The sequence below is a fragment of the Doryrhamphus excisus genome, chromosome 1, assembly GCF_030265055.1.
Source record: "Doryrhamphus excisus isolate RoL2022-K1 chromosome 1, RoL_Dexc_1.0, whole genome shotgun sequence".
In the NCBI taxonomy this organism is placed as follows: domain Eukaryota; kingdom Metazoa; phylum Chordata; class Actinopteri; order Syngnathiformes; family Syngnathidae; genus Doryrhamphus; species Doryrhamphus excisus.
In genome coordinates, this window is record NC_080466.1 from 29,380,752 (window position 1) to 29,399,446 (window position 18,695).

The window sequence follows — 18,695 nt, forward strand, 5'->3', positions numbered from 1 at the left end:
GTAGATCTTCCAGAATCTGCACCTATTCCGGCTGGATTTGTGATTCCTGACAAAAAAAATGTGTTTTAATTGTTTCCAAAGTGTTTACTGTCTCCAAATTTGCATAACAAAAACATCAAATAACGGCAAATAAAATTTCATAGTACAGGGAAGTTGTAGCTTACACCTTTCCTGACATAGAGTAAATCTGTTTAGCATGTAAAAGCATTTAGATCAATAATACTATCTGCCCCAATTGGCTGGATGGGACACAAAAAATATAAACAAAAAACAAACAAACCCCCCCCCCCCCAACAAAACAAAGTGTTTCCTAACTACGAACGAACTAATATAACCTAATATAGTGTGTATTATAGTTGATAATACACAAATAAAGAGAGCTAATTGAGAGCTAATTGAAAGATATTTAGGATTTCCAACCTCATGTGCCACTCATTGTCGGACACACTTTGTCAGCGGCAATGTTATTGTTATGTTATTGTTTTTCTGGTCTATGGTACAGTGTATGACCTTAAAGACCTTAAAAGACTTTAATTGGGTTTTCCAGAGTATTGATGACCATGTTAAAGCAGCCATTAAAAACCAAGATTGAGTTAGTTTTAAGTGAGAGAACCAAATGTCAAACACTACAAGGATTTTTCCTCCTCAGTCAATATCCTCTGTGGAATTTGTGTGTGGAAATTCCCTTTCTCTGCCGCCGCCTGGAGACCTTTAACATGTTTTGGTGTGGCATATTTACTCTGCACGCTTCTGAACCTTGATGGAACTGCAGATATACAAGACCCCTAAACACATGAAAGTCAATGTCCATCTGCTCCTTTTTCCAGGACACAATCAGCATTAAAAACAAGGGCCGAGAAAGGAAGAAAAAGTCTGCTGAGATATTCCGATATGTTTATCCATTGGTTAAATTCGCTCCCCTGGAGACATCATTAGCTTATCACGTTTCTCCCTGTATTTACATCTGGACACTGCGAAGCACTTCAAAAGGTGCCGACCACATTAGTGTTACAAAAAAACTCCCTGCATTGAATTAGCCATGTCTTTTACAGAACAAACTGTGGGAAATCATGACGTGATTGCACCGTCCAATGAGATTTGAAAAATATGCTGATTATGTTGAGAGTGAATGATCAATGTGGTTATTAATTTCTTAGGTGATGTAATTATGTTTACTCCCATCAATTGTCAGTCTATATGCATGTAATGTCACAGCATGTTTACCAGAAGACGTGACACAAAATTTTACTCCCGGAGGACAATGTAGCTTCCATTCCTTTGCCAAAAACATGTATTTTTTTTTCAAAAAGCAAAAACAAATTGAGGTTGACAGCTAAGAATGCAGTACAATCAAATGCACAAAACTAGAGGAAAAAATGTGTGAAAATTTGTAATTAGATTGAAATAGATTAAATTAGATTAAATTAGATTAATTAGATTAAATTAGATTAAATTAAATTAGATTGAATTAGATTAACTTAGATTAAATTCGATTAGATTAACTTAGATTAAATTGAAATAGATTAAATTTGATTACATTAAATTAGACTAACTTAGATTAATTTAGATTATTTTTGATTAATTTAGATTAAATTGGTGTTTTGTTTTGTTTTTTTCAATTGCATTTACTTTGTCTGTCCTGAAGAAAATTCACTCATCACTCGCCGGCTGTCTTATATGAAAACTAAATGTAGCTCAGCACCTTGCGGGCTTCCAATGTGCCATGACCATCTAAACTGCATATCTGCGATATTGGATATGGACCTCGTCAAAATCTGGGTCATTGCAAGCAATGGCTGACGGTGAGATATTGAGTTCTCGGTAAAGTCCTGACAGAATTCTGCCCCTGTGTTGAAGCCAGCCTGTAAAAACACTTGACAACAAGCAAGCCCCTGTAAGTCAGTAGCGGGAGGAAAGGGGGGGGGTAGGAAACACACCGAGGAGGGGGGATTGTTGGTGTAGTTTTGAAGGAAAGGCGATGGAGGAGGAGAAGGAGGAGGGGGGTTGAAATCGCTCAAAAGAGGACAGGAAGAGAGGATTGTGGATTACTGCCACTTTTGACACGAGGCTCTGATGTCATCCCGGTCTTCCTAAGATTTAATACCTCAGTCGGCTGCTTAGCAACACATCCTGTAATTGTCAGGCAACACGGTCGACATTTTGTGCTGACTTTTGAGTCTCTCCGCTCTGAGAAATAATACACCTGAAAAGATCCACCTACAGCGTATATCACACTTTGCTAAGCCAAGTGACACATCAGGGATCCCGTTTTTTGGGATTGCATTTGTAATTCCAGGTAGTCGGCAACGACGCCTCATGTTTTGGTAATGGTAATGGTTTTATTTAATTTGAACATGCATCAGATTACAATTGAATGCATCACATAATCAGTTCACAGTTCCACATGTCCGAAAGGAGTAGGAAGAAGCAAAGCTTATTAAATCCTACCCCTCCATCTGGTACTTTTACAATCAGTAACTGTTACATTTGTTCACTTCCTGCTTTCCATAATATAATTTAAGGTTTTAAAAAAACGTAAACATAAAACATAAAAAAAACTTTATATATTTTTTTAATTTTTTTAATTTGATTTTTGTCATGTACCGAAGTACGAGGTGATATGACCATATATCATGGTAACTGTCAATGAAATGAAATATATATAGCACATCATCAATACAATCAGTAACTGTTACATTTGTTCACTTCCTGCTTTCCTAATTTTAATTTTAGTTTGTTTTTGATCCAAACTAAATTTCAAGACCGGACAGACGAAAAACTGCCAATACGGAATTATTCCAACAAGTGAAAGAAAAACTCGAGGAAGTCGGTATCATGTGATGTTCATGTTTACGTTTTACTGGGCATGCCCCATTGACTATTCTGGTTGATTATAGCGGCGCATGTAGACAAGAGATTGGAATATTCCTTTCCATGGATATCATTGTTTTCGGAAAGGTCATTCGGAAAGGAAAATTCCTCATGTAAACATGGCTAATGCTAGTGACCAGTTTGGAATCTCACAGCAAAAAATCTGAAAGTCCAAAAAATTTGGTACATTCACACGCAATTGACTTTTACCACTAATTGCTGCTAATTTATAAATAAATACAAAAATAATTAAGTTGAATAATGTGCTGTGTAACTTGTAACATAAATCAGATGATGCACACACAGTAAGAGAATCAGGAGGAGAATGGCGTGGCAGCGGGATCAGATGTCAGAGATTGCTGTTCGATTCCTGTTTCCAGCATTGAGTTGAGACTGCTCTTGACAGGTTTCACAGTGGGAGATCTGTTTGCTCCTGCATGGTTCTTTTTAAACTTCTTTTCCAATAGCAGTCAAGGAGAGTGCTGTTCAGAAACTAAACTAAAAATAATGAATATCAACCATCGCCATGATCTTTTCCTGATGCATCTTTTCCTTTTGCGGTCAAATAGTATGGTGCCCATCATTGGTGTTATTACTATTATTATTATTTTTATTATTATAAAGGGACCGCTATTGAGCATAATATATTTTAATCACCACATGTTGCATGTTGTTGTAATTTTGGTACACAAAACACCTGAATTCCTAAGAAGTCTTGGACGAAAGGAACTAAAATGTGCTCAATTTCCTTCCTTCTTCATTTTATACCGCTTATCCTCACGAGGGTCGCGGGGGTTGCTGGAGCCTATCCCAGCTATCTTTGGGCGAGAGGCGGGGTACACCCTGGACTGGTGGTCAGCCAATCACAGGGCACATATAGACAAACAACCATTCACACTGACATTCATACCTATGGACAATTTGGAGTCGCTAATTAACCTAGCATGTTTTTGGAATGTGGGAGGAAACCGGAGTACCCGTAGAAAACCCACGCAAACTCCACACAGATATGGCGGAGGGTGGAATTGAACCCGGATCTACTTCGTGGAATAAGAAAAAAAACATTATTTCAAGGAAAAAATGTGCATCGTAACACAGGCCTGCACAGTGATGTCTTGTCAAATGCACCGTACATTATGAGACAAGTTACATGCATGCACGGGGAGAACATGTAACTCCACACAGAGATGGCCGAGGGTGGAATCGAACACAGGTCTCCTAGCTGTGATGTCTGCGCGCTAACCACTCAACCGCCGTGCAGTCCTGCTCAATTTCCGATGCTAAAAAAAAGATTTATTAGCCTAATTTGAGTCCAAGTGACGACATTATCAAAACAACCCTTGTCAGACAAGCAGTACGATTTGTGGACATTCTCTGGACATAAAAAAATCCCTAAAGGACCTAAAGAAAAAAAAAATCCATTCTTTTGCACGAAATTATGATTAATGTCCTAGTATTTTTCAGGCTTTGGTCGTTAGCTATACTTAGCTGCTGATCTATGACAAAAAAAAAAAGATGAAACACAAAGCAGAAAAATGGGGAATGCTTCATCCGTGCTTGTTCACCATATTTGGTGAAAGTACCGATGACACACCCGACGGACTGCAACTTACAATAGACAATCTAGCAGAGGAGGAAAAATAGACAGATGCCAGGAAGGAGCGGGGTCTTGGGGTCACGAGAAAAGATGGGCCTGATCCCACCTCCTATCCCTGTTGCTTTTCTTTTGTTTGAAGTCACATCTGGGCTAAATTTCCTTTCCTGACTCGTGCAAAGAGGAAGTCTTCTGGGTGGGTGGAAGGGCGGCTTCTGCCTTCTCGGCTTAACTGTAAAAAAAACTGTAATCTGTGAGTCAATCCACTCACACTGAATAAATGCAATATCCAGACCTAGATTGACTATTTACAGTATAAATATTGTAATTGTCTGGACAGGTCGTGACAAAAAATTTATTTAAAAAAACAAAAATTGCTGATAAGCCTAATTAGAAAAATCAGATAAGGTTTGTTTTTAATGCTACAGTGGGTCATAATTACCAACACAGATCTGAAGAATCATCATAACTGAATACAACCATTTATTATTTAGCAGAACCAGTCAAGACATCTGCATTGTTTTCTTCATAAATGCTTATGAACAATTGCATTGTTGGATCTTAAGGATCTTCCAAATAGGGCTTAAAAGTGAAAGCATGAAATTTTGACGTTCATCAGCATCAAAATTTCCGACCACTGCCTTTAAAGGCAGAGAACATACTAACTCCTTATTTTTAAAATGAAAAATACTTAAACTTGCTGATATAGTTCATCTTCAAACAGCTAAAATAATGCATAAGGCTAAAAATAACCAATTAGCTAAAAATGTCATCCAATACTTCTCTACAAGAGAGGAGAAATATGATCTCAGGGAAGAACTACATTTGAAACACTTCTATGCTAGGACTACGTTATGATAGCCATAGCATTTCAGTATGTGGAATCAAACTATGGAATGGATTGAGTAAGGAAATCAAACAATGCACAACGATGAGCCAATTCATGAAACAATACAAGCAGTTGATGTTTGCTAAATACAAGGATGAAGAGTCTTGAACCAGTCATGATGTGCTAAAATAAAATGAAAAAAAACATAAAAAAAACTATTAGGAAAGCAGGAAGTGAACAAATGTAACAGTTACTGATTGTCATGATGCGACCATATATATCACTACGTATATTGACAGTTACTACGGTACCCATTATGTCATTGTATGGTCATATCACCGAGTACTTCAGTACATGACAAAAATAAAATTAAATAATTTTTTATATATATATATATATATATATATATATATATATATATATATATATATATATATATATATATATATATATATTAGGAAAGCAGGAAGTGAACAAATGTAACAGTTACTGATTGTAAAAGTACCAGATGGAGGGGTAGGATTTAATAAGCTTTGCTTCTTCCTACTCCTTTTGGACATGTGGAACTGTGAACTGATTATGGGATGCATTCAATTGTAATCTGATGCACGTTCAAATGAAATAAAACCATTACCATTAAATCAATTCCTTAGAACTCGTTAGAAGTCTGGTCATGTGACTATCTCACCTTTAAAGCTATGTGAAGCCTCCGACTGTTCTTCGAACTTCAATCTGTGTTTGTCATCAGCTTCCTCCTCGAACTAATTAACCGAGTCCCGGAAACGTCAAACACCTCAGCCCCTTGAACTTGTTCTCTTCTGACACCTTCCCGTTGATTTATTATCGTTTTCAAATTAGAGTGGAAAACTGCTCACTGCAGTTTACACTCACATGACCTGAGATGGTTATTAATTGCTCTATTTTATTCATAGATAATTACGATATGGTGCATATAATATGATTTAATTGAAAATTCTGCATAAATAAAGGATGGATAGTCATTATTATTATTATTTTGCAGACTGTTCATATCATTAATTTCTATTTAGACAACACTGTGTCAGACAGGAAGAGACATTAACAGCAGCAACGATTTGGTTCAACGCATATGTTGCAGAGCTGTATTACCTGTCTGCGTCCCCCAGATTGAAAAATCCCCCTGTTGCAAGATGAGACAGGAAGTCGGATAAATCCAGATTACATCAGCAACCAGGTGAAAGCGCTTCCCAACAGACAGCGACAAATACAATTATTCTTTCAGACACGGCTAAGCTGCGGCGTTTAATCCTATTCTATCCTGATGGCACTACTTGTCTTTTCTTACGAGGGTGTCATCATTCAAACGTCTGATCTCACGGATTTGGTTTCTTTCCTGTCGTTAATTCGTCATCATCATCACCGTTTCTTTTGTTATTTCTTCCCGTCACAATCAGCCCCGCAGCATTAGCCTTGGCAAGTTATGTTGTAACTTTATGCTTTGCGGTATTACATCTTGGCGAGCGAATATTTGGAATCACGCTCATAAGTCGAAATCTAACCCTCCAAGAAACGGAATGCCCTGCAGACATACAGATGCAGATGCTGGATTTTCGGATTTTTCGCTTTTTTTGTTTACTATGTTGTGAAAAAAAATGGGATTTAGCAAAAATAGCATTTTTGACCCATATGGTTTTGCTGAGGCAGTTAGCCCCCTTGCAACAATCTGTGGTTCCATCTGGTCACTGTGGTTACTTTGTGCCCCCCCTTTTTTTGCTTTCACTTACTACCACAGCACGTCGCCCCAGTTTGGAAATAGTCTGACAAAACATCCTAAGGGGGGGTCTCTGGGTGGGACGCCTGCAAGAGAATTAGCGCTCCTCTCAGGGTGCCTCTGATAAAACCCAGAGTGTCTTATTGGGCCGGTTTCACCGTCTCCAGAGGAAAACAGTCCAAGAGGAAGAGAAGGGGAGAGTGACAAGTTAAAAGCGAATCGATTCAAAAGGCATCGCCTTTCAATGCTCATCCCAGAGGAGAGCAGAGGATCGCTCTTTCTCTCTCGATCAGGTGGCACGAGGCCCGAACTTGGCGCCTGCAACCCTGTCCGGATTAATTGAAAGGCGCTGTTGTAAATGAATCACATATGGCCATTACCTCCCCACTAGAGTGCAGTGGTGACTCTGGTAAAGGCTATTTTTACAACTTTACATTTTAGAATTAATACGTACAAATGATAATTATTGCAATGTAGACAGAAATCCGGACTTTATCATCTTCTTATGTACTGTATGCTGCACTACTTGTTAGATTTTGTTCTGAAAACTGATGAAAACCGTATGAAAACTGATGTAATTTTCCCCTGATCCTATCCATCCTGGTCACTCCCAATGAGAACCTCAGCATCCTCATCTCTGCTACCTCCAGTTCTGCTTCCTGTCGTTTCTTTCTCTTCTGGTTTTTCCCTTCAGGGGTCGCCACAGCAAATCAATCGCATCCATCCAATCCTGTCTTCTGCATCTGTACTGAGTGAGAACCAAACTACCCTCATGTCCTCCTTCACTACACCCATAAACCTCCTCTACCTGGCAGCTCTTCTATCTCTCCTCTGGACATGTCCGAACCATCTCAGTTTGGCCTCTCTGACATGTAATGTCCCTCTGATGAACTCGTTCCTGATCCTATCCATCCTGGGCACTCCCAATGAGAACCTCAGCGTCCTCATCTCTGCTACCTCCAGTTCTGGTTCCTGTATTTTCTTTCTCAAAGCAAATCAATCGCATCCTTCCAATCCTGTCTTCTGCATCTGTACTGAGTGAGAACCAAACTACCCTCATGTCCTCCTTCACTATATCCATAAAACTTGGCAGCTCTCCTATCTCTCCTCTGGACATGTCCGAACCATCTCAGTCTGGTCTCTCTGACTTTATCTCCAAGGCCTCTAACCTGTAATGCCCCTCTGATGAACTAGTTCCTGATCCTATCCATCCTGGTCACTCCCAATGAGAACCTCAGCATCCTCATCTCTGCTACCTCCAGTTCTGCTTCCTGTCGTTTCGTTCTCTTCGGGCTTTTCCCTTCAGGGGTCGCCACAGCAAATCAATCGCATCCATCCAATCCTGTCTTCTGCATCTGTTGTGAGTGAGAACCAAACTACCCTCATGTCCTCCTTCACTATATCCATAAACCTTGGCAGCTCTTCTATCTCTTCTCTGGACATGTCGGAACCATCTCAGTCTGGTCTCTCTGACTTTATCTCCAAGGCCTCTAACATGTAATGTCCCTCTGATGAACTCGTTCCTGATCCTATCCATCCTGGTCACTCCCAATGAGAACCTCAGCATCCTCATCTCTGCTACCTCCAGTTCTGCTTCCTGACCAAACTCTAGACCAAACAACATGGCTGGCCTCACCTGTCAAGTAGGATTGAATATGAAAAATTGACCCATGAGTTAGAGTTCATGCATTTTCAAAATAAAAGCATCAATGGACATTTCTTTCCATAATAATGGCTTTTTTTCCATCTCAGCATCATATGACTTGACTCATCACTTTCGCTCATACTGCCCTATTTCTACCATAGAAAAAAAAAAGTATAAAAAGGTAACCGCAACTGCAGATCTTTGACTCCACTGTAAAATTCATGACTTTCTCTTTTAGTTTTTCATTTTTCTTCTCCTGCTGTCTTTGCTTTAAACTTGGCACAAATCAGATTAATTGCGCTGTCTTACAAAAAGGTAGGAACAAGACGGTGCACCTGTCTGATACCACGTCGTATTAAGATGAATGCGTCATCGCTTTGGTCTTTATCAGTGCTATATAAAGGCCCAGCGCCCGGAATAACAGCACTAAAACAATGGCCGAAGGCAATTGGCCGCAAACTGCAGCTTTGACACGAATGCCCTCAAAGGGTGTAATATAATAATATGAAAAAATGAGAAATGTTGACCGAAGTGACATCCTGAATTTCCTGCCAGGCAGTGGCTGGATGGGGTTGTCATGTCAACAAAGCATGACAAAGAAGCGCAGGAGAACCCCCCTTGTAAATATTGACATCAGTTGCTTTGTAATCCAAAAATACCTTACAGTGCCTTTGGAGGGTATGGTGACGTCAAGGTTTATTATTAGAATGGTGAGCTATGGAAAAATGACATTTAAGAAGCAAATACTGGATATGTTCTCACATACAAACAAATACACTTAATTATTCTCCAGTACCAGAGAGTATTTAAAGAACAAGTTTTTGGTCTTTCTTATGGAGTACCATTAACAACTATTGGCCTGGCAATTGGTTCTGCTAGACGTTCACACTACAGTCTATGATGCCCAATTGGGATGTTTTTGTTAAAATGTCAGAAATTCAACGTGTATCATGAACGCTATGCATTTGAGAAGTGGTTTCCAAAAATAAACATGGCCCCCAGTCCTCCATTTTCAGGGTTTTTGGTCTTTCTTATGGAATACCATTACCAACTATTGGCCTGGCAATTGGTTCTGCTAGACAGTTAGAGTATTCCGATAAACGAGGCTACGTTCACACTACAGGGTATGATGCCCAGTTGGGATGTTTTTGTTAAAATGTCAGAAATTCGATATGTATCGTGAATGCTACGCATTTGAGAAGTGGTTTCCAAAAGCAAACATGGCCCCCAAGTCCTCCTTTTTCAGGGTTTTTGGTCTTTCTTATGGAGTACCATTACCAACTATTGGCCTGGCAATTGGTTCCGATAAACGAGGCTACGTTCACACTACAAAGTATGATGCTCAGTTGGGATGTTTTTATTAAAATGTCGGAAATTCGATCTGTATCGTGAATGATATGCATTTGAGAAGTGGTTTCCAAAAGTAAACATGGCCCCCAGTCCTCCTTTTTCAGGGTTTTTGGTCTTTCTTATGGAGTACAATTACCAACTAGTGGCCTGGCCATTGGTTCTGCTAGACCGTTAGAGTCTTCCGATAAATGAGGCTACGTTCACACTACAAAGTATGATGCTCAGTTGGGATGTTTTTGTGAAAATGTCGGGAATTCGATATGTATCGTGAATACTATGCGTTCGAGAAGTGGTTTCCAAAAATAAACATGGCCCCCAGCCCTCCATTTTCAGGGTTTTTGGTCTTTCTTATGGAGTACCATTACCAAATATTGGCCTGGCAATTGGTTCTGCAAGACCGTTAGAGTCTTCCGATAAACGAGGCTACGTTCACACTACAGGCTATGATTCCCAATTGGGATGTTTTTGTTAAAATGTCAGAAATTCGATATGTATCGTGAATACTATGCGTGCGAGAAGTGGTTTCCAAAAATAAACATTGCCCCAGTCCTCCATTTACAGGGAATTTGTGCAGCCAGACTCAACATTGTGATACAATTGTTTTGCGTAGGAGATTAAGAAGGGGTATTTGATGTGCCGATGAACGTATGAAGGAGGGATCAAAACCTGGATGGGTGGAACATTGATGTAAATTTTTGGACAAAATTTTAGTCTCCATCTATGAGAACCTGAACCCAAAGCTGCAAAACACACATTTTTATGACTTATAGGTCGGATATAGGCGACCAGAGCGTTTAGACTGCGGTTCTTGAAGATCTTGAACAGAAAAGCCACAATGTGTCGGTGATGTCATGGCATTCCCAGATAATAACAGTACTAACAAGGCATTCCATTGGATTGCTCAGATGCAGCGGTATCCAGTCCATCGCATAGATCGGGATCTATTGTCCGAGCACTTGATTGGTGTGATGCTTAAATTGGAGATGTAACGTCTTCTGCGGTTTATGACATAGCGCCAGTTTCATTTGTAAGACCCTAGACCTTTCTTTGTTTAAACCGCTTTTTTTGGATTTGTCACTTTCCATTCACTTAAGAGTTACCTAAAAGCTTTTAAAGAGCGGTAATGTTGGAACACACACTTTGGTGGCGACTGCTCTGATCTACATCAGAGACATCTGGAAACACGCTAGTCCTCACCATCTTTCATGCTCTTTAAATACGGCTTCTCGAATTACCATATAATGTCCGATGCTAAGGGGATGGAAGTTAGTAAATCAGTTCAGTCAGACAGGCCTATATACAGTATGATGATACTTTCCGTCTTGACGCAGTCAACTAAAACCTTGTCTAATATTGCGGTTTTGTCATCCTGAATGCCCTCACATGCAAACAGATGTCGGGTACCCGTGCATTACGATTAAAAAGTGCAGTGATGTTTCTGATTAAATGCAATCATGAGGTATGTAGTTCTGACACCGAACAACATTTGTCATTGCAAGTCACTTGTTTTTGACACAACCTTGGGTTCGAGCAAAGAATGATAGCACGGAGCCAGTTCTGTTGCTTTAATCCAGAGTGATATGTGATGGTTAAACAAATAGACGGCAGGCAGAACATTACAAACTATTGGCCTGGCAATTGGTTCTGCTAGACAGAGTCTTCCGATAAACGAGGCTACTTTCACACTAAAGGGTATGATGCCCAGTTGGGATGTTTTTGTTAAAATGTCAGAAATTTGATATGTATCGTGAATGTTATGCATTTGAGAAGTGGTTTCCGAAAGTAAACAGTCCTCCATTTTTAGGGTTTTTGGTCATTCTTATGGAATACCATTACCAACTATTGGCCTGGCAATTGGTTCTGCTAGACAGAGTCTTCCGATAAACGAGGCTACTTTCACACTAAAGGGTATGATGCCAAGTTGGGATGTTTTTGTTAAAATGTCAGAAATTTGATATGTATCGTGAATGTTATGCATTTGAGAAGTGGTTTCCGAAAGTAAACAGTCCTCCATTTTTAGGGTTTTTGGTCATTCTTATGGAATACCATTACCAACTATTGGCCTGGCAATTGGTTTTGCTCGACAGTTAGAGTCTTCCGATAAACGAGGCTACGTTCACACTACAGGGTATGATGCCCGGTTGGGATGTTTTTGTTAAAATGTCGGAAATTCGATATGTATCGTGAATGCTATGCATTTGAGAAGTGGTTTCCGAAAGTAAACATGGCCCCCAGTACTCCATTTTTAGGGTTTTTGGTCTTTCTTATGGAGTACCATTACCAACTATTGGCCTGGCAATTGGTTTTGCTCGACAGTTAGAGTCTTCCAATAAACAAGGCTACATTCACACTACAGGGTATGATGCCCAGTTAGGATGTTTTTGTTAAAATGTCGGCAATTCGATATGTATCGTGAATGCTATGCATTTGAGAAGTGGTTTCCAAAAGTAAACATGGCCCCCAGTCCTTTTGGTATGTAGGTATGTAGTTCTGACACCGAACAACATGTCATTGCAAGTCACTTGTTTTTGACACAACCTTGGGTTCGAGCAAAGAATGATAGCACGGGCCACTTCTGCTGCTTTAATCCAGAGTGATATGTGATGGTTAAACAAATAGACCTCAGGCAGAACATTGCCTGCGGTGCAACAGACGGACGGGTATATATGTATGTATGTATGTATGTATGTATCTCGTCCTTTGAGATCTGCATTTTTCAACACACCGCTTTGTTCTTCCCCTCGACCTTCATCCAGACACTTTTATTTGACAGCAAGGTGTGCCCTGCAACAGCCCATTGGAGATGATGGCCCTGTGCAGCCGCCAGGGATGGTGATTACGACTGTCGTAAACCAGCCCTGGCTCCATCTCCCTGGTGTATAACAGTAGGAAAACAATAGCCGTGCAAACGTATGCACGAAGAATGGCAAAAAATTCCCTCATCCGGTTATTCAAAAACTCTTATGGGTAACTAGGAGCCAGCAGGTATTTCTCATGACTATCTGCTTTCCCTTGGGGTATCTGGTATCTTTAGGGGGAGTCTTGAAATGCCTCAGAGAGGTAGTCGGAATGTGTGGACTGCACATGGAAGCATTTTAGACGCCTTGCAAACAGGCGGCCGGCCACTAGAGAGATGTAAGATGAAACATTGCTCAATGTCCTCTTCAATGTATCTCTTGGAAGGAGAGCGTTAACACATGTTCCATTCTCGGGACTATCTCGCCATGCATGTGTGTGTGTTTGAAGCTGTAGAATAGTAAGTGCCGTGTCATAGCAAGGGGTTGTGTAGAAATACGCCCCTGAGACTTTTAACGCTGGCCGGCATCCAGCTCTGCTGATACGTTAACAAGAAGAACTTGTTCTTATCAATGGGGCGCTTTATTCCTGCTGTACACACACACACACACACACACACATCGAAACATCAACAGACAAAGCAGTGACGGTCACACAGAAATCCATCATTCCGATAAAGTCACAGACAAACACGTCTACATGTAATTGACTTACACCGAGGAAAATGCAAACATCAACCGGCAGATGAGCATACAGTAGATAAAACATATAAACACAGAGTTTACAGAAATACCGACATCCTTAAATACACCAATCAGGTCTGGGACTGTAGTTTGCATAGTTTCTAGTAACCTCAAATGGTCACAATGAGGCACCTGTGGAGCCGATAATGTAACAAGTTTGTGTTGCCTAGCCCCAAAATGCAATTTATACAAATATTCTAGTTCTAGCCTCTGGTAATGCAAAAGTGAGTCAGCAACATTCTGATATGATGATGCCGATAACACATCCACTGCCATGTAAACAACATTTTTAAGATACCTCAAATGGTGGTAGGTCTGAATCCGAAGCAAGCAAGAACAGGATGACAAAACGTATATGACACAGAATTGTTTTAAATTACCAAAAACCAAAAAGAAAACTCACTGGTTTGGACATCATCTTTAGTAGATGTCTTCTAGTCGTTTCCTGATATCCAGGCTGGTCCTTTGCTTTTCTTTGTATTATAACATTTTCATGGTGCCTGGGGCCTGAAACACAATTGAATTTAAGAAATAACTCACGAGAAAACAAGTGTTGTCTCGCAGCCACATCGTGTCTTTGGGAACAATGGTCTTCATTGAAAGTAAAACTAACCATAAAAGTTCATTAAATGTTCATTAAGCACTTCCCTTTTTCATTTGTATGCATTTAGTATTGTTTTAAGGGGGGGTGCTGGTGTCTATCCCAGCTGTCTTCAGCCGAGAGGCAAGGTAAACCTTGGACTGGTGGCCAGCCAATCACAGGACACATATAGACAAACAACCATTCACACTCACATTCATACCTATGGACAATTTGGAGTCGCTAATTAACCTAGCATGTTTTTGGAATGTGGGAGGAAACCGGAGTACCTGGAGAAAACCCATGCATGCACGGGGAGATGGCCGAGGGTGGAATTGAACCCGGCTCTACTTCATGGAATAAGAAAAAAATCTATAGTTCAAGGAAAAAATGTGCATCATAACAGGCCTGCACAGTGATGTCTTGCACCGTACATTATGAGAAAAGTTTATACCAAGTACATAAAGTATTTCCATAAAGTGAGATTCCTTATTCATAAATGTGGATATTGTCATGGTGAGAGCATAGAAAACCTGGTTATGACCTTCTAAATATGGCTTTTAACACTATTAGAGCCCTCTAGACATGAAATAACACCCCTATAGTCACCTTAACATTTATATTACCGAATATAGTAAACATTAATTCATTCATTTTCTACCGCTCATCCTCAAAAGGGTGTGCTGGAGCCTATCCCAGCTGTCTTCGTAAAGTGAGATTCCTCACTCCACACAGAGATGGCCGAGGGTGGGATTGAACTCGGGTCTCCTAGCTGTGAGATCTGCGCGCTAACCACTCGACAACCACTTGTTTTATGAATGTAAAAGTAAAATTAGAACACTGTAAAAACATGTTAACGTACAGTACTTGAGAGTCAACCACTGATGACATCATAGACTGGTGCTGTAATCTAGCAACTTCTGTTTCTGGTTACCATTTTCTGCTCATTAATAAGATGCTAACAAGAAATACAAACTGACTGACGCGGAATGTACAGAAAGCATATATTTTCAACGTGAAAAACAAAAATATGTTAACCAAGGCGGACGCTAACCAAGGTTCCAATGGATGTGAATTACATAGAGTTTCTTACAGTCTCCATTCCCACACTTTCCATGCTTGTGGACGGTTTAAAGACGACAGCAAATAAAAGACCTTCGCCTGAAGGCGTTCAATGGGCTGTAAACATCCAGTAAAGCGGCTCTGCCGTGAATTTGACTTTTATGAAGCTTATATTTTTACTTTTTTTTTGTCGTTGTTGACACTGTCAGAAAGGCAGTAACTCTATTTATGGTTATCACGAAGCTTGTACTCTGTGGTGGTGTTTTATTGGAGTACATTATATTAAGAAGTCTTTGTTGTAATTTACAACTCCAATGTACCTGGGCAGGGAATAGCCAGAGAAACACCTCTAGGTATGATGTATACAATTTCTACACTTGTAACTAAAACAGTGTTAAAGGTAAAATATCTGGAAATTTTTCAAGAAAAAATACATATTTTTTATATCTAAAAAAAAACAAAAAACAATTAACCTTGCAACCTTGGCTGGCTAGCGCCATTCCAGTCCATTCCAAATGATTCAACTAAAACCAAAACGTACTCTAACCAAACCACTCTAATCCATTACAAAGAATGGAATATGAATATTGTAGAAAATCCAATCCATTGCTTCACAACACTTATTGACCTCCTTGGCAAAAAGGTAGTGTAAAAAGTATTTTGATGAGAGGCTATATAATATTTTTGTACATATTTTCACCTTGAGTTCTTCTCTGCTGCACTTTTCCAGTTACTAAGGAGGAATGTTGCATGAGAACACTAATACTACCAATCCATTCAACCACTTCATCTTTGAAGAGCCCTTAAAAACTACTTTAAAAATTCAGTTTCTTACTTAAACCTAATGTTACTGTGTTTTTTTTTTTTTTTTTTTTTGAAGATTTTCTCTGAAACCATGAAAAACTCAGAGAAGAATATAGTAGATAATAATTTTCTGGGAATAAATCATTCCAGCTTAATAATTCAATGCATTAGTTATTCCACATCAGGGGTCTCAAACATGCAGCCCGCAGGCCACTAGTTTAGGCTCCCGCCTTGATATGAAAGTTTAATGTTAGTGCGGCCCGCGCAAGTTTGATATGGATGCTGTATGGTATCATGTACCCAGAAAAAATTATTACGTTTGATTAATGTTCATGTTAAAGATTAAATAACTGTTAATAGTGATCCTCCCTATCCGTGTGGAAGTGGTAAGTTTTTGGCTATTTAAGTTTAAAGGAAATAACTTGAAGGCTACCGTTTAGGTCGCTAGCTCTCGAGTTTGTGAGTTAGCATGTGTCTCAAGACCCTGCAGTTGCGCAATATGTTGTAAATAAAAAGAGTATAAATGTGACTATAGTCGTGTTTTGTCATGTCTACAGGGCTCTAATAATGCTTTGTTCATTTTAATCTGAAAAAAATAATTTGTCTACCCACCAACTATATGTGGTTTCTTAAGTTTTAATTATTTGCCGTTTTATTATTATTATTTTATTTATTTATTACTGATTGATTTTCTTTATTCTTGATTTGTTTATTTATCTTTCATCTTATTTTGTGTAGAAAAATAAAAATTAAGATATTTGAGAACAGTGGAATTTTTTATCAGAGCTTTTCTTGTAGAAAATCAGAACCAAAGCACTGAAAAAGTTTGTATATTTTTCTGTTTTTAATCTGTTTTTTTTTTGGGAAAACCTGATGTGGCCCAGCCTTGCCCAGACCCTAGCTCCAGTGGCCCCCCAGGTAAATTGAGTTTGAGACCCCTGTTCTACATATTTATTAGTAGGACTTTAACAATGCACTTATTTGATTTGCATAAGCAAAAAAATAAAATAAAAATACGCACAACTCCCTTAATGATAAGTTTTTCAGAATAAAAGCTTCTGTTCCAAATGCTGGATATGAGATTATGTATGCATGATAGATGAATAACCAAGCACAAAGATAAATGATATAAGTAACAGCCATGAACGGTGAATCAGATTTTAAAGTAAATACTGAGTACACTGTGTGGAAAATACAGCTCCCATTCAAGTAGTTCGGAGGCCAAATGCAGCATTACTCACACAGTGTGTCATATAATTACACATCGAGTGCAGATCCCTGCGGAGGCAAGGTGTTAATATTTCTTTGAACAGATCATTATTGCTGGGGAAAGTGTAAAAAGCTTATAGCGTGCCTTTACAACACTCCGGAGGTTTTTTCCACTGTGTGCTCAGATGCTCTTCTTTGCCTTTAAAGTGAGGATACTTCAGAAATTCATTTAAAAAAAACAAACAGTTGGCACTACACAAAGAAGCCAACATGTTAAGTGTAATTTTTCTCTCAGATGTGCTATATTTAAATACGCTGCTTTAAATATGTGATTTGTTTGTTGGCGGTACAATTGATGTGAAAAAACACACTCAGTCATAACAGGGCATTTGGTCAACAAATAACAAATACAGTAGATGTCGACAAGGTCCAATCAATGATGTTGGTTGACTTCCATTTTTTTTTTTAAAAGTTAACTTGAATGTGTTGCAGTACCAAACTACATCAGCAACCTTCCTGACACATTGACATTGACATTCCTATTTGCCATTATTGCATGTTTGCATGAATCAGTTAAATAATAAGTCCTACAGATCACTGACACACATACACACTACATATTTAGAATAAGAATAATAGTTAATATAGCAACGTCTCATTCATCCATGTCAATTTCAGACTTCAAATAATGTACAGATGTAACCCCCTACACATTTCCATTTAAATAACTATAAAAGCACTCGCTAAATGTACTGCAAAAAAGGCCAGTAAGGATAATTCATAATGCCGCCTACAGAGAACATACTAACTCCTTATTTCTAAAATCACAAATACTTAAAACTTAAAAATAATGCATAAGGCTAGAAATAACCAATTACCTAAAAATGTCATCCAATACTTCTCTACAAGAGAGGAGAAATATGATCTCAGGGAAGAAGTACATTTGAAACACTTCTATGCTAGGACTACGTTAAAAAGCCATAGCATTTCAGTATGTGGAATCAAACTATGGAATGGATTGAGTAAGGAAATCAAACAATGCACAACGATGAGCCAATTCAAGAAACAATACAAGCAGTTGATGTTTGCTAATTACAAGGATGAGGAGTCTTGAACCAGTCATGATGTGCTATATATATCACTATATTGACACTTACTATGGTACCCATTATGTCATTGGATGCTCATATCACCTCTTATTTTGGTACGTAACAAAAATAAAATAAATAAAAAACCCCAAAAATAAAAAACCTATATTATGAAAGCAGGAAGTGAACAAATGTAACAGTTACTGATTGTAAAAGTACCAGATGGAGGGGTAGGATTTAATAAGCTTTGCTTCTTCCTACTCCTTTTGGACATGTGGAACTGTGAACTGATTATGTGATGCATTCAATTGTAATCTGATGCACGTTCAAATGAAATTAAACCATTACCATTACCAAATGTCCGGTTTATGCCC

At 38.9% G+C, this 18,695-nt stretch overlaps 1 protein-coding gene across 2 annotated transcripts in view; it reads right to left on the reverse strand.

Moving 5' to 3' along the window:
- The window catches only part of flrt2 (fibronectin leucine rich transmembrane protein 2), a 95,996-nt gene that overhangs the window by 14,956 nt on the left and 62,345 nt on the right, over positions 1-18,695 (reverse strand). The window contains exon 4 of one of the 2 annotated variants that reach the window (XM_058072159.1): positions 13,982-14,085. The exons of the other annotated variant lie outside the window; for it this stretch is intronic. The gene's annotated coding sequence lies outside the window, so the exon portion shown is untranslated. The remainder of the gene's footprint in view (positions 1-13,981; positions 14,086-18,695) is intronic. 2 annotated transcript variants of the gene reach the window in all.